Genomic DNA, 17,283 nt, shown 5'->3' with positions numbered 1-17,283 from the left:
AAGAAGCAACAAAATGATGTTCATTGAAACCATTTTTGCATTCATGAGCCATTTGCAAAACCCAAAGGCAGTGAAAATTTGTAGGCATTTTTAGTCTATGCCGTATCCTGCCCACCTGTTTCACCACAAACATTTGTGAGGACAACGTGGCCATTGTGGGCTTGTGCCAATTTAGCCCATTATGGGCATCATTAGCACTGTGCTGTCTCTCATGTACAGAACAACAACAAATATCATTTACATCAAAAACAAAACCACCCCACATTGCAACAACAACACAACAAGGAAGAAATTGCAAATCAAACAATCACAAAAAGGTTTACTGTTACAACAGCCCTTGGTTCAGATGATTTGAAATTTAATTTACAGTCACTTCATTAGAAGCCCTGAATTAAGAACATAAGAACGGCCATACTGGGTCAGACCAAAGGTCCATCTAGCCCAGTACTCTGTCTTCGGACAGTGGTCAATGCCAGGTGCCCCAGAGGGAATGAACAGAACAGGTAATCTTCAAGTGATTCGTTTCCTGTTGGTCATTCCCAGCTTCTGGCAAACAGAGGCTAGGGACACCATCCCTGCACTTCCTGGCTAATAGCCATTGATGGACCTATCCTCCATGAACTTATCTACCAAGAGTTCTTTTTTAGCCCTGTTATAGTCTTGGCCTTCACAACATCCTCTGGCAAAGAGTTCCACAGACTGACTGTGCATTGTGTGAAGAAATACTTCCTTTTGTTTGTTTGTTTTAAACCTGCTGCCTATTAATTTCATTTGGTGACTCCTAGTTCTTGTGTTATGAGAAGGTGTAAATAACACTTCCTTATCTACTTTCTCCATGCCAGTCATGATTTTATAGACTTCTATCCTATCCCCCCTTAGTCGTTTCTTTTCCAAGCTGAAAAGCCCCAGTCTTATTAAACCTCCTCATACAGAAGCCATTCCATGCCCCTAATCATTTTTGTTGCCCTTTTCTGAACCTTTTCCAATTCCAATATATCTTTTTTTAAGATGGGGTGACCACATCTGCACTCAGTATTCAAGATGTGGGCATACCATGGATTTATATAGAGGCAATATGATATTTTCTGTCTTATTATCTATCCCTTTCCTAATGATTCCCAACACTCTGTTCGCTTTTTTGACTCAGGGGTCAGCACCACCAAGTTCCACAACAGATACTTGACAAAATTACCGGACTTAGTGACAGACATTGGCGGGGGGTTATGTCATTCAGTCATTCAACCTGTAAAATAGCGCACATAATTTTCCAAACTGAAAAAAACAGTAACCTAGTTAGCTTGCTAATAATAAGAAGAAGAAATTCTACTCACTCAGCCATGTGCCTGTATGAGCATCTCTCGCCGACTTCCCCTGCAGGACTGGCTGGGAGCGGGACTCCTCTCTGCGTGGAGCCTCCCTCCCCTGCCTGCACATGCCGCCTCTCGGGGCCAGGCAGGGAGTGAAACCAGAGAGCCCCGGCCATCTGCTTCTCTCCTGCCCCTGAGGGCCCCGGGCAGCACAATCCCCTCCCTGCCCCATGCAGTGCCAGCCATGCACAGCCAGCTCCGCACACACTGATTCCCTCCAGGCGGTGATGGGTTAGAGCGCGCACCCCTCTGCCCTTCCCCCCACCTTCCCCAAGCCCCGTGTGTGACAGGTCAGTAACCTCCCAGAGCCCAAGTTGTGCCTCCACCCCCAGCATTCAGGGAGGGGTGATGGAAGCAGCAACAGCAAGGATGGGGAGCCACTTGCAGGGAGCCGCCTGAGGTGGCCGTAAGCGCCCCACACAGACCTCAACATTTTTACCATGGACACTTGTGTCTGTCTAAGGACACGTTGCCGACCCCTGTTTTGACTGCCACTGCACATTGAGGGGACGTTTTCAGAGAACTAGCCACAGTGACACCAAGATCTCTTTCTTGAGTGGTAACAGCTAATTTAGACCCCATCATTTTATATGTATAGTTGGGATTATTTTCAGAGTAGCAGCCGTGTTAGTCTGTATTCGCAAAAAGAAAAGGAGGACTTGTGGCACCTTAGAGACTAACCAATTTATTTGAGCATAAGCTTTCGTGAGCTACAGCTCACTTCATCGGATGCATAAAAGTGGAAAATGCAGTGAGGATGTTTTTATACACACAGACCATGAAAAAATGGGTGTTTATCACTTCAAAAGGTTTTCTCCCCCCACCCCACACTCCTGCTGGTAATAGCTTATCTAAAGTGATCACTCTCCTTACAATGTGTATGATAATCAAGGTGGGCCATTTCCAGCACAAATCCAGGGTTTAACAAGAACGTCTGAGGAACGGTGGCGTGGGGGAAGGGGGTAGGAAAAAACAAGGGGAAATAGGCTTGAATAGAGACTGGGAGTGGCTAAGTCATTATGCAAGGTAACCTAAGTTAATTGTATCCAATTTGCAAATGAATTCCAATTCAGCAGTCTCTCGCTGGACTCTGGTTTTGAAGTTTTTCTGTCATAATATGGCAACTTTCATGTCTGTAATCGCATGACCAGAGAGATTGAAGTGTTCTCCGACTGGTTTATGAATGTTATAAATGTGGCATTGGCACCCTGACAGCAGGATTGTCTGGCTATGTAGACTCCCTCCTCAGGCCCTACGCTACCAGCACTCCCAGCTATCTTCGAGACACCACTGACTTCCTGAGGAAACTACAATCCATCCGTGATCTTCCTGAAAATACTATCCTGGCCACAATGGATGTAGAAGCCTCCCCAAAACCAACATTCCACACAAAGATGGACTACAAGCCGTCAGGAACACTATCCCCGATAATGTCACGGCAAACCTGGTGGCTGAACTTTGTGATGTTGTCCTCACCCATAATTATTTCACATTTGGAGACAATGTATACCCAATCAGCGGCACTGCTATGGGTACCCGCATGGCCCCACAGTATGCCAACATTTTTATGGCTGACTTAGAACAACGCTTCCTCAGCTCTCGTCCCCTAATACCCCTACTCTACTTGCGCTACATTGATGACATCTTCATCATCTGGACCCATGGAAAAGAAGCCCTTGAGGAATTCCACCATGATTTCAACAATTTCCATCCCACCATCAACCTCAGCCTGGACCAGTCCACACAAGAGATCCACTTCCTGGACACTACGGTGCTAATAAGCGATGGTCACATAAACACCACCCTATACCAGAAACCTACTGACTGCTATTCCTACCTACATGCCTCCAGCTTTCACCCAGACCACACCACACGATCCATTGTCTACAGCCAAGCTCTACGATACAACTACATTTGCTCCAACCCCTCAGACAGAGATAAACACCTACAAGATCTCTATCAAGCATTCTTACAACTACAATACCCACCTGCTGAAGTGAAGAAACAGATGTACAGAGCCAGAAGAGTACCCAGAAGTCACCTACTACAAGACAGGCCTAACAAAGAAAATAACAGAACGCCACTAGCCATCACCTTCAGCCCCCAACTAAAACCTCTCCAACGCATTATCAAGGATCTACAACCTATCCTGAAGGACGACCCATCACTCTCACAAATCTTGGGAGACAGGCCAGTCCTTGCCTACAGACAGCCCCCCAACCTGAAGCAAATACTCACCAGCAACCACATACCACACAACAGAACCACTAACCCAAGAACCTATCCTTGCAACAAAGCCCGTTGCCAACTGTGCCCACATATCTATTCAGGGGACACCATCACAGGGCCTAATAACATCAGCCACACGATCAGAGGCTTGTTCACCTGCACATCTACCAATGTGATATATGCCATCAGGTGCAAGCAATGCCCCTCTGCCATGTACATTGGTCAAACTGGACAGTCTCTACATAAAAGAATAATGGACACAAATCAGATGTCAAGAATTATAACATTCATAAACCAGTCGGAGAACACTTCAATCTCTCTGGTCATGCGATTACAGACATGAAAGTTGCCATATTATGACAGAAAAACTTCAAAACCAGAGTCCAGCGAGAGACTGCTGAATTGGAATTCATTTGCAAATTGGATACAATTAACTTAGGTTACCTTGCATAATGACTTAGCCACTCCCAGTCTCTATTCAAGCCTATTTCCCCTTGTTTTTTCCTACCCCCTTCCCCCACGCCACCGTTCCTCAGACGTTCTTGTTAAACTCTGGATTTGTGCTGGAAATGGCCCACCTTGATTATCATACACATTGTAAGGAGAGTGATCACTTTAGATAAGCTATTACCAGCAGGAGCGTGGGGTGGGGGGAGAAAACCTTTTGAAGTGATAAACACCCATTTTTTCATGGTCTGTGTGTATAAAAACATCCTCACTGCATTTTCCACTTTTATGCATCCGATGAAGTGAGCTGTAGCTCACGAAAGCTTATGCTCAAATAAATTGGTTAGTCTCTAAGGTGCCACAAGTCCTCCTTTTCTAGCTGGGATTATGTTTTCCAGTGTGCAGTACTTTGCATTTATCAACACTGAGCTGGCGTTTTGTTAACAAGGGGTGGCGGTTACCCAAGATGTGATTGGAGTAAAAATCTGCTTTAGCAACTTAACCTTTAACACTTGATTTTTACCACTTTTGCTTTTTTCTTAAAAATGCCTTTACATTAAACTATTAAAGTTATTACCAATTATAGAAAAGACAAACCTTAGCGGAATAAAAAAAGATCTGAAACAAAGCATTTGTGAAAGGTTAAAAAACAGTAACTTTAAAACAATGGTTAACCCCGTTTTACTATTAAAAGCAAAAATATTAAGGTTTGCTTTGCGTGCTTATTCCAAACAAGATCAACACATTTAAGGATTTAAAAACAAACTTGTTTGTTGGCTCATCAAGATACAAGGTGTGATAGGGTGTTCACCCCACACTTGCCCTGGGGGGGGGTTAATAGAAGACAGATGGGCCAATTAACCTATTAGGTGACAAACTGGGAGAATTAAGACTGAGGGGAAAGCCCTAATTAGGGAGAGATCACCTCTGTGAGAACAGGCGGGGCTTCTATAAAGCCAGGGAACTGAGAGCAGAAATAGGCTGTAGGGAAGTAGTCTGTAGTCACTTCCTGGGAGAAGGGAGGTGTGTTTGGGGCTATAGTGGCAGGTAGCTTACAGTTACTCCCTGGGAGGAGGGAGTTGTGGGGCTGGCAAACCCTGAGAAGTCAGGGAGAGCCAGAAGGTAAGGAAAGGCTCAGGGAAAAGGCAGTAAAGTCCAGGAAGGAACAGACCTTGGCTGCTGACTAGAGGATCCCTGAGCTGAAACCCAGAGGAAAGGGCAGGCCCAGGTTCTTCTGCCAGCCACTGGAGAAGTGGCACCAAAGGGGCAGTGAATGGGAAGGCTGCCAGTAAGGAAAGACTTTGACACCCTGGAAGGGGAGAATGCACATAGTGACCTGGCTAGAAGGCCACGTCAAGAAGAGGGAGTGCCCTGAGTGATAGAGAATGAGAGAGAGAGGCAACAGAGCGTGCTGCAAGCGGCAGAAGGGCACCTCAGACCTGGAAAGAGCTGATCCCCAGAGCAGCCAGGAGGTGGTGCCACCTGTGGTAAGTGGACCCTGTGACATGGGGCACTATGTATGTATTAACCCTTTAGGCCCACCCAGGGAAGCCAAAAATGTTGTATTAAGTTAGATGGAATATATGGGCCCAGAGAGTCAAAGGTGTTAACATGGGCCTATCACTGTCCAATATTAAACAAGGTTTGGGGTTGGGCTATAGAGCCCTCAGTTGGCTTAGTACCATGGCAAGCACCGCATGAAACACCAGAAAAGAAGGAAAAACAGTTTACAAGGTGTGATCATAACACAGTCCTTGAATTATATTAGTGTAACTTTTTTTACAATTAAAAATCACAATTCGGGTAAATTTGTTGTTCCAACAGGACTCTCCTTATTATTTATTTGCACAGCATCTGTCACATGGGGCCCTGATCTTTGATAAGGTTCTGAGGCTACAGCTACAAAACCAATAATAGCAGCTTCCCCAAACTATGGGTCTTTCAAAGGACTTCACAAGTGTTGTGAGGAGACTGTCAGGTTTCCCAGGCAGTCGACAAATGGTGCCTTTATAGGGACTGCTGTAAGGGGCCCAAGTCAAGGCAAAATTGAATGAAATCCTGGGCTTGTGCCTGCAATAACTTATACAGAGCAATGTAATATTTAGAAAATATTTTGTTAATCTCTGTGGGATGGGAGCAGATGTGAGTTTCTGCATCCCTAATCTGAGGGATTAGCCTGGATGCAATGACCTTATTATAAACCATTGCTAGCAAAGGACCTCTTTTATCCCTATACTCACATACTCTCTGCTTCAGATACCAGTCCCGCTTCTAGTCATTAGAGCAAAATCTGAGCTGTTTTAATTTCATTTTTTCATTAATAATTATTTGCAAAAACACTTATCTCACCCCAGGGCTCACAGCAGACAGAGGAGAAACAAACTTGTCATCAAGAAAGTTTCCTTTAGTCAATGTCAGGTCTTGTTTCAGCAAGAGTAATTCATTCACAGGCAGCAGCTGCATATCATTCAACATTGCCAAAAGTATGATGCAAAAAGAAGAATTAATGTGACTTCTTGCCTAGCCATTAAATGTAAAAGATTAAACTTCAGGCTTATCCACCAATTCAATTTCCAGGCCATTAAGCAAACCATCACAACGGGATTGTTCACCTTTACCTATAGCCTGCTTACTCGGAAAAAACTGAATCTGGATTGTAAACATTAGTTTATCACAGCATGACATTGGCAAGGGCAAAGAATAAAGGGAAAAAAACTGAATCTGTAATGGACTACATCTCAGGCCAAGTCAGATCTACAATTGCCTTTTGATTTTTGAAAACCTAGCTAGCTGGTTATTGTCACACTGATATCTGATCACACCGGATGTCCAGTGACAGCTTACTACCTTACATTTTCAATTTCTTTCTTAAACAAAACCAAATTCACCAATCAGTAGAATTTCAAATGCCAGTTCCTGGTAGGGGGCACTGGGTGGTGGACAGCGATACACTAGTGGTACTTCAGCAGCCTTGGAACTTCTGAAAGGTGCAGGGCAGCTGGAAATTGCTGTAATGAGACCCAAAAACAACAAGGAGTCCTTGTGGCATTTTAGAGACTAACAAATTTATTTGGGCATAAGCTTTCGTGGACTAAAACCCACTTCATCAGATGCATGGAGTGAAAAATTCTCAACAGTTGACAAGAAGGGGTGAATATCAAAGGAGGAAAATTACTTTTGTAGTGCTAACAAGGCCAGTGCAGTTTCGAACTGGAATTAATTTGCAAACTGGACTCCATCAAATTAGGCCTTGTGGTGGGGCAGAGCCCCACCCCCTGAGAAAAGGGCTGAACCAGGCCAGAGAGGCTGCGTGAACCAGCAGCCTATCAGTGAAGGCCTGGGCAGAGCTAATCAGGGCGGGGGAAGGGGCAGCCAATCAGGACTGAGCAAGGTTCTATATAAAGGCTGCCCAGCTAGGGAGCAGGGCAGTCTCTCCCTCACTGGCAAGGGAGGAGGACTGGCTCCTGAGCAGAAAGGTAGCACCTTGGACAGAGCAGTGCTGGGGAAGGGCAGAAGTTGCTGGGGCACTCTGGCCAAGGAAACCCCAGGCTGCAGGCCTTCCTACAAAGGGGTGAGCATGTGCGCAGGGCCGAAGGGGAAGCAGCCCAGGGACAATAGTTTGACAAGAGGAAAGAAGGAGGGCAGAGAGGCTGCCGCTAGAGGGTCCCTGGGTCGGGACCCAGAGTAGCGTGTGGGCCTGGGTCCCCCTCCTTCCCCCTTGTACTACACCTTGCTGAAGAGGAGCGTGGCCTGATACAGGCTGTGGCTGGTCCCTGCGACAAAGGGGCTAGAGTTTGAGGCGGCAGTCGGCCACTAGAGCTGGTGTAGATCGAAGACTGCTGATAACACCAAACGCCCAGAAGGGGGTGAGACCAGAGCAGTGGGCACTGCCGGAGGGCAGTATCCTGAAGGGGACACTGCAGAGCGGGGAGCAATGCGGGTCCCCAAAGCAGACGAAGGGCAAGGCACCACACCTGAAAGGTGCTCCATGACTGGACAGAGAATTCCCAGAGCAACCAGCAGGAGGCACCAGTGTTGGTGAGTCGAACCCCGTCACCAGCCTGAATAAAGACTGGGAGTGGATGGGTCACTACAAAATAACTTTCCCCTCTGCTGATACTTACAACTTCTTGTCAACTGTTGGAAATTGGCAACGTCCACCTTGATTGCATTGGCCTTATTACCACTACAAAAGTAATTTTCCTCCTTTGATATTCACCCCTTCTTGTCAACTGTTGAAAATAGGCCACTTCCACCTCAATTGAATTAGTCTTGTTAGCACTGACCCCCCCCCCCCCCCCCACTTTTCATGTGCTGTAATATTTATACTGCTTTCTGTATTTTTCACTCCATACATCTGATGAAGTGGGTTTTAGTCTATGAAAGCTTATGCCCAAATAAATTTGTTAGCCTCTAAGGTGCCTCAAGGACTCCTCGTTGTTTTTGCTGATACAGACTAACACGGCTACCACTCTGAAACCTGTAATGAGACAGGTGAGGATAGCAGTGGTGACAGGGAACTCCTTGGTGACGTCAAGTCAGTATAGCAGGCTCTGTGCCAGCTGTTCCTGCTTACCCTATAACTGGGGGGATAAAAGGGGATATGTCAAGCCCAGGTCAGGAACAGCTAGACCTAGTGATCAGAGCTGGAGTCCACAGTCAGGAGTCAAGAGTCAGGACACCAGGAGATTAGAAGCAGGAGACCAACTGGAGATAAGAACCACAAGTCAGCAACCAAGGTCAGGTCAGGATACCCGGGGTCAGAGGCAGGAGCCAAGCCAGGTCAGAATGCCAGGAAGTCAAGTAGGAGCAGGGTGGATCCCAGTTGTTCAGAAAGCTTCTGGTTCCTGTGCTGGCTTAAGTAGGGCTAGGGTTACCAACTTTCTAATAACACAAAACTGAACACCCTAGCTCTGCCCCTTCTCCAAGGCCCTGCCCCCACTCACTACATTTCCCCCCTCAATGGCTCACTCTTCCCCACCCTCATTCACTTTCACTGGGATGGGGTAGGGGCTTGGCATGCGGGAGGGAGTGAGGGTTCCAGCTGGAGGTGTGGGCTCTGGGGTGGAGCCAGGGATGAGGGGTTTGGAGTGCAGAAGGGGGCTCCAGGCTGGGGAGTGGGGCTGAGGCATTTAGAGTGTAAGAGGGGGCTGTGGGTTGAGCCAGGGGTTGGGGTGTAGGAGGGGGTGAGGCCTCGGGGTGGGGCTAGGGATGAGGGGTTCAGCAGTGGGAGGGGACTCTGGGCTGGGGCAGGGAGTTGAGGTGCAGGAAGGGGTATGGGCTCTGGGCTGGGGCCAGGGATGAAGGCTTTAGGGTGCAGGAGGTGGCTCCAGGTTGTGGGGGGTCTCAGGGCTGGGGCAGGGGGTTGGGGCACAGGCTTCCTTTGGGCGGGTCCCGGTTAGCAGTGCAGTGGGGCTAAGGCAGACTGCCTGCCTCTCCTGACACTGCATTGTGTGCACCCTGGAAGCAGCCAGTAGATCTGTCGCTAGTCGGCAGGAGGCTGTACCCACTGCTCTTGCCCATAACAGGCACTGCCCCCACTGGCCAGTTCCAGGCCAGTGTGGAGTTGGTGCTTGGGGCGGGGGCAGCACACATCGACCTGTGGCCCCCCCCGCCTAGGAGCCGGACCTGCTGGCCATTTCTGGGGCACAGCATGGTACCAGGCCATGTAGGGACTAGCCTGCTTCAGTGCCTTTAACGGCCCAGTTGACGGTGCTGACCAGAGCCACCAGAGTCCCTTTTTGACCAGGTGTTCTGGTTGAAAACTGGATGCCTGGTCACCCTAAGTAGGACCAGCAGGCCAATCAGCTGCTCTGGGACTCCGCCAATGGGAAGCCGGGGCAGAGCCTCAATGGGGGCTGGACTTCATGGCTCCTGGGTCAGCAGTTGTTAGCAGGCTGCCAAGTGGAGGGTTGAAGCATGGCTGCTTCTGTGGACCTGGATTTGAGGCCTGTGGATCATGAGATCGTGTGTCAGGGAAGGCCCTGGAGCAGGCGAGTGTGGATGGAGTGCATTGCCCTCTGATAATGGGCACCATTACTGCTGGAGTAACAGAGCATCTCTTATTCAGTATAATGCCTGAACCAGCAGCTGAAAGGTGGCTTGAGACCTTTCCCACACTCCCTTGGAGGCTCAGGCCCTTGGTGTCTGCATGAAGCCAAGCTGGTAAGATTTTATACAAAGCTTTCTGTGCTTTCTCTGCAAGACTCATACAGTACAATGTCGTTTCATTCAGGTCGGTGTCAGCAACAGAATCTAGCAGGAAAGAGCTGCAGCAGGCCCACCAATACAAACTGGTGACCAGGAAGCTAAAATCAGGTAAATTCACCATCTGAGTCACAGGCCAGACAGTGCATTGCTTGTTGCCTTTTCGATCACCTGGGAAAATTGGACATGTACTTCACTGCCACTGCTGCTCTATAGGGGATAGCAATGTGTGGGGCCCACTCCTATTGTGCTGGGCCCTGGGGTCCCCTAGGAGCTCACTGCCCAGGCTGGGTCCAGAAGTGGCTGGTTTGAGAGTCCGCGCTGCCTTGTCAAGTTTGGTTAATGGAGGATTTAAAGCCTGTTTTAGCCTCTCCTCCAAGTCCTGATTCTATCTTTGGAGATAGACTGGTTGGAGAGAGAAACTAGGCTTAGTGCCACTGAGGCATTTCTGTTGCCGGCCCGGGAGATGGGTCCTGCCCACACGGAGGACACATCATTCATGTGGAGAGCTTCCGCAGAGTGTGACGAAGTGGATTTGCCAGGAGAGACTCCTTGAACTCCACCAGCCCCAAGTTAGACTCTCCTCTCCCTTAGAACTAGGCGGGACTTTGCGCGGACGGAGGGAAGCTCTGCTGCGTTAACCCAGCGCTGCTCCTGGGTTTAAAACCCCTGAGGCCACAGCATCCCTCCCCTTCTGGGGTTACTATGGGAACAGCTGTCTCCACTTAGCCAGCAAAGACCAGCTGGTTCAGAAATCCCTAAACAAAGCAACATCCCAGGCCCGTTAATAAACCTAAAACCAACCCTCTTCCCTCCTCCCTGAGAACTGGAGTACCTGGTATTGAATGAGGATATTGATATAATAGGCATTACAGAAACTTGGTGGAATGATGATAATCAGTGGGACATGATATCAGGGTACAAAATGTATAGGAGTGACAGAGTAGGTCGTGCTGGCGGGTGAGTGATGCTATAAGTGAAAGCATAACGTCAAATAGTGAAAATTTTAAATGTCTCACTGTACCATAGAATCTGTATGGACAAACTTTCATGCTTGACTAATGAGTATAGTAGTAGGAATATACTACTGATCATCTGACCAGATGGTGATGGTTGTAGGCTTTGCTGGAGCCCTAGGCATAGCTGACAGCGTGAACCAGAATAGGTCTGGCCGTGGCAGAATAGTAACACACTAGGTGTCAGCTAACCAGGTAAGCACATTCCTGACCAGAGAAGATGGTAAAAAAGCACACATCTCTCCAGTAACTACATAAATGTATTCCGAAGAGCTGGTACAGGAACACACCGACCCCTCATAAAGCTAAGGGGATGGTGTGAAGTCCAAAACTAGAATTAGATAAGTTTATGGAGGAGAGGTCCATCATTGGCTAATAGGCAAGGGATGCAACCCCATGCTCTGGGTGTCCCTAAGCCTCTAACTGCCAGAAGCTGGGACTGAACAACAGGGAATGGATCAGTCAATAATTGCCCTGTTCTGTTCATTGCCTCTGAAGTATCTGGTAGTGGATGCTGTTGGAAGACAGGTTCTTCAAGTAGATGCATCTACTGAGGTTTGTGCGCTCGCTAGAGCCAGAGAACTTTGCTGAGAAGTACCCTTAGGGGTGGCATGCATGCCCTGTACCCATGGCCATGGCTGCTCTCCATATAAGGAGACCCCCTCAGTTCCTTCCTACTGACCATGGCTAGAGTAGGAGCACAGTCTGGTTTTCATCTTGCACATTCAGTCTCAGTTTTGGAGAAAATGTTCTTGTATATTGTAGTTAGCAGTATCTTAGGCTAAGCCAGGGATCCGCAACCTTTGGCACGCGGCCCGCCAGGCCGGTTTGTTTATCTACCATGTCCTCAGATTTGGCTGATCGCAGCTCCCATTAGCCTCAGTCCACCATCCCAGACCAATGGGGGCTGTGGGAAGTGATGGCCAGCATATCCCTTGGCCCACGCTGCTTCCCACAGCCCCCATTGGCCTGGAGCAGCGCATCCAACAATTCAACATTGGCGCATCCTTTGGCAGTGTCGTTGTCTTGGCAGCAGATCCCTTCATTGAACTCAGTACCACCCTTAGCATCAGTACCAGCACCTCTCCTGGTATTGGGTAGGAATGTGTTTCATTTGGTACTGCCAGTGCTGATCCGTCCCACCCCATTCTGCTTCAGCACTGATGTTGCCCCCGTATTGGGCTTCGAATAAGTCTGTTTGCTGCATTGGGGTTTGCTTCCCCATTGTCACCAGAGAACCTCTGGGACACCTCAGGTTCTAGGTGGGGGGTCATCCTTTCCTCCTGATTTGATAGGCACCAGAGATTGCCCTCAGATCACCATTGGTACTGAGATTGGCATCTGTCCCACAGTTGGACATGGGCTCTTGACCCGGTGCCTACTGGTCATCAGTGCCTTATCTGTGTGCCCAATGGCCTCCTTGGAATCCTTAGGATGCTCCTCAGTCCCTGACATCCCACTCCTCTTCTTCTCCGGAGGGAGATCACTGGTCCCAAGAGTGACTTCTGCTCCCAAACCATGTCAGCCACCAGCAACCACTGAGCCTATTTCCCCTGGACCTCCAGGATTCTTCTGGCTGGATACTGTGGTCAAGAACAGGACCCAATGTTGGCACAGAAAACTGCCTCCTTATCCTCTCTGGATGATTCTACTGTCCTGGAATCTCCTTCTTCCTCTGTGCCTGAGAACTTTAAGGCCTATCAGGACCTCCTGAGGCATATGGTTGCTACCTTGGGTATCCAGCTGGAATTCCTTCAGGAGAATATACATAAGCTGCTGGATATTCTCCAATCATTAGCTCTAGGGAAAGTAGCCCTTCTGATAAATGAGGCTCTCTTGGAGCCTGAAAAAGCCCTCTTTAATATCACATCTTCACTGCCCCCGACAGTGAAGTATTTGAAGAAGCCATACTTCATCCTTATGCAGGGTTTTGAGGGTTTTTACTCACACCCAGCCCCTAAATCATTGGTGGAAACTGCAGCAAATGACAGGGCTTGGCAGGGGAGGCATAAGTTTACCCGAAGGACAAAGAGTCCAAGAGGATGGACTTAATGGGGAGGAAGATTTATAGCTCCTCTTCCCTGTAAATGTGCATCACAAGCCATCATGTGCTCTCTGAATCCAACCTTTGATTGCTTTCAGCTTCCCAAGTGATCCAGATCTCTCCATGTCAGGGACCTGTCATTACTATTTGCCAGCCCGTCACTCGTGACTCTAGCACACTGGTGTGGCCAGAAAGGGGACAGGGGCTGCACCCTTCATCCTCAGAACTATCTCATTGTGGGGTGCAATCCAGACCAGTGAGGAGCTGTGATTTCCCTGCCCTGCCACCTTGGTGCCTCGCAATGCTTTGCTGTTGTAGCTTCCATCTTGGGTCACTCACAATTAGCCTGCCAGCATGCAGGTCACACCCTGAGTGTCTGTTGTGATCGGGGCAAGGCTGGATGGCTATAGGAAAGTAGTGAGAAACAGGTATATTAGCCCCAGGCTAAACAAATCCTTGTTACCATGGTAACCAAATGGCAGTTGCTCCAGGTTAATCAAGACACCTGGGGCCAATTAAGATCCTTCCAGAAAGCCACGGAGAGAGGTTGATTGGGACACCTGAAGCCAATTAGGGGCTTGCTGAAGCTAGTTAAAAGCCTCCCACTTAGTCAGGTGGGGGGGGGCATGTGTCAGGAGCTGTAGGAGAAAGCCATGCTGCTGGAGAAATGGAGCAGTACAAACTCTATCAGGCACAAGAAAGGAGGCATTGAGGTAAGGGTGCTGTAGATTTTTGAGGGGGGGCTGCTGTGGGGGAAGTGGCCCAGGGAATCATACTCGTCCTGTTTCCAAAAAGTCCGCTACCAAGAGCTGCTACTGTCAGAGTCCTTGGACTGGAGCCTGGAGTAGAGGGCGGGCCTGGGCTTCCCCCTCCCTTCCCCAACTAATCACTGAGACTGGGAGACAACAGATTGTGCAAGGGAGGATAACTTCTCACCTCTCTTGCTAGTTTATGATGAAAATGGCTCAGTAGGCTGTGATCTTTGCCTCTAGAGAGAGAAGGGCTATGTGGAGGGTCACAGTGAGCCTCTGAGGCTAGCATAATCCGCCAGGAAGCACAGGACCCACTGAGACAAGGTCGGAGCTTTGTCACACTGTGTATAGCCACAGGCCTGATCCAGCCACTCTGACCCTAGCAGCCTGTCAGCAGCACACCAGCCACACTCCAGCTTCCAGCAGCCTTGGTTACTACTTGCAGGGTGACCCCACCATGCTCCTAGTCCCAATTTTCCCCAAAACAGCGTGTGTTCTGCACTGGCTAGACCTCACCTGGACAGTCCAGATATTAGAGGTCTATTGCCCTGGTAAGGGGTCACTGTACAACCGTTTGCTACTTTAACTGGAGTTACCCAAACAGTTCACTTTGAATGCAACACTGGATTAGTTTTGTTTAAAGAATAAAACAAATTAATTTAACTACAAAGAGATTAAGTGACTGCAAGGCATTAAAGTCAGAACTGGTTACAAGAGAAATACAGATAAAATGCTTTCTAGCAACTAAACTTAACAAAGTAGATTTGGTTCAAGGTAAAATCCTCAGCCCAAATTCCCAGCACTACAGCTGACCAAATTCTCAAGTCAGGATCTGCCTCCAAAGGGTTGGTTTCTTTTGTCGTCTTAGGGGAATAAACGAGAGAGAGAACTGATGGGGTGATTTGCCCCTCATTTTATGTTCAAGTCACCATTGGAAATGCTTTTTCCTGAGGGTATCCCCTAGATAAAGTGCCCTCCAGCTGTGAGGAAGGAGACATGGGGGTGTCATGATGAAAGAGGCTTTATGGTGGTGTTGCTAAAATGCAGATCAGTCCATTCCTGCCCCCCCTTCCTTGCCAAAGAATGGCCACCTGACAGGTAGTTGCCCATCAACTTTGACTCCTGGCTAGAGGTGTCAGCTTGTCATTTGTCTTTGAGAAACCAGTTTACCCCCTCCCGAGATGTCTGGTAAATATGTTGAGTCATAATTTCAGCTTATGTTCATAACTCTGCATATAATGTTGCTACACACATTGCACCATAATATTATTGACCAGTGAGTTATTCGTTTTCAGATTTCTCACAAGGCATATTTTTACAAAGCTTATTACAATAATCACATGTAGGGTGTGAATACAGAGGTGCATTCTGTCTCAAGAAAGTTTTAAAAAAAACCATGAGCTGCCACATTCTTCCTATCATTTACTGCAGAGAAATTTGGAAAGGATGAGGGGGAGGCGGGCGTGATTGTGCAGTGAAAAACATCAGCACATACAGAGGACACCACTTTTCTCATGGCCTCAACCCGGTGTCCAGTTTTGCAGGCGTAGTCAGGTTGCTAGATGTGTAGATGGTGGCTCTTGGGGTGCATGGCCATGGTCTCTCGAGAGACCAATGGATGCCTACTACTAGATAGTGACGTGTGCCCAGAACTAATGGTGGGCACAACAAGATAAAAAGTGTGGCAAAAATAAAGGCCACTCCTCAAAACCAGGGCTCTGCTGTATGATACAGAGAGGACAGAAAAGGGAGAGATGGGGAGGGTGGTGCCAGTTGGGATGTCAGAACTGCTTATGACTCTCCTGGAGTGTTGGGGCACAGGGATTCCAAGGGGAAGGGAATTGGAGCTCTTGGCTTAGAGCCTCCACTGCCCGTTTCTGTGGCTGTTTGTGCAGAGAAATGACTTACAGCCCCTGTGAGACACAAACATCCCTTTATCACGCAGCTTGTGTCACCCTAATGCAATTCTGTCAGTTGAGGATAAAATGTGGACTCAAAAAGCAATTACCGAGTGAATCTCCCAGCAGCTGGGAAGAGCTCAATGATGGGGACAGAGTGCCCATCCAGAATAATATCCTGTCTGACTGGCCACTAAATCTTGCTGGGAAGAGATCAGTTTCCCTCTCTTGTCTAAGAGTCTTTGCTCCAGCCACCCAGGTCCATTCTAAGAGGAGCTGAGCTGAAATGGATGCACAGCAGGAGACACCTGCAAGTTATGGCTTCTTCCCTGTTTTGTTGGCCTGGAAATTAATGGAAAAGGGAAAGCAAGGCTGCAGCTCCTTCTTATCAAGGATCTAAACCTTCCCTTCCCTGGCATCTAGTCCAGATAGAGCCCTGGATGGTCCACATGAGTCACGGCAGGGCAGCTGCCCCCAGGCTAGGCAGTCAGCATACGCCCACTTTCCCCCCGTGTAACTCTGAGCAGCCCACTGTGGGCCATGGCATTGGTACTAACTAGGAGGGAACAGCACCAACTGATGAGTTGCTAGTATTATTTTTCAGGCTGCATGGGCTTCCCTTGGATGCTTCCTATTCACATGGTGAGTCAGCCTAGCCCTGCTTAGCTTGCGAGGGCACAGTGAGGTACTATGTCTGTAGAAACTCCACACCACCATGTACTTGGCATGATCAAAATCAGCCAGACTTACAAACTCCCAGTGTGTCAGCTGTTTGCTATTCTTTGGGGCTCTTAGGATAGCTAGGCAAACACTCCCTCTACCCTTAGACCTGAAGGAAATCATTTCCCTTGCAGGGCGGAGTGGCTGGCTGGGGAAGAGGCTTGGGAAGAACTGATTTAGTTACTGTTTGTTTCAACATTTGCTGTTTGTTTTAACCACTCTTATGCTCCAGGCATGTAAACAATTATTTCTGTTACGAACTGCCTGCAGGAAGCCCTCACTCCTTAGCACACCATGGAAGTACAAAATGAGAGCCTATTACATTACCGTTCATTAACCGCCCTCACCCCCGCCGCCGAAGAGTGGGGGCAAGTCGACATTTTAAAACTGCACTGGTGGTGTAACTGCATTGCTGTAGCGCTTTTGTGAAGATGCTGCTAGGTTGGGGGTGTCATAAATATAAAGGGAAGGGTAAACCCCTTTAAAATCCCTCCTGGCCAGAGGAAAAATCCTCTCACCTGTAAAGGGTTAAGAAGCTAGGATAACCTCTCTGGCACCTGACCAAAATGACCAATGAGGAGACAAAATACTTTCAAAAGCCTG

At 48.3% G+C, this 17,283-nt stretch overlaps 1 long non-coding RNA gene across 2 annotated transcripts; it reads left to right on the top strand.

Annotated features, from left to right (window-relative positions):
• Positions 1-5,037: 5,037 nt before the first annotated feature.
• LOC122461958 lies at positions 5,038-13,571 on the top strand. Of its 2 annotated transcripts, none has more exons than XR_006284242.1 (3): positions 5,038-5,530; positions 10,279-10,361; positions 12,832-13,571. It is a non-coding gene; the product is annotated as an uncharacterized LOC122461958 (long non-coding RNA). The 2 variants fall into 2 exon arrangements; XR_006284243.1 differs by lacking the exon at positions 5,038-5,530 and adding an exon at positions 7,438-8,081.
• Positions 13,572-17,283: the final 3,712 nt, after the last annotated feature.

The sequence above is a fragment of the Chelonia mydas genome, chromosome 10 (assembly GCF_015237465.2).
Source record: "Chelonia mydas isolate rCheMyd1 chromosome 10, rCheMyd1.pri.v2, whole genome shotgun sequence".
Classification (NCBI taxonomy): domain Eukaryota; kingdom Metazoa; phylum Chordata; order Testudines; family Cheloniidae; genus Chelonia; species Chelonia mydas.
This window is presented reverse-complemented; position numbering and strand designations above follow the sequence as displayed.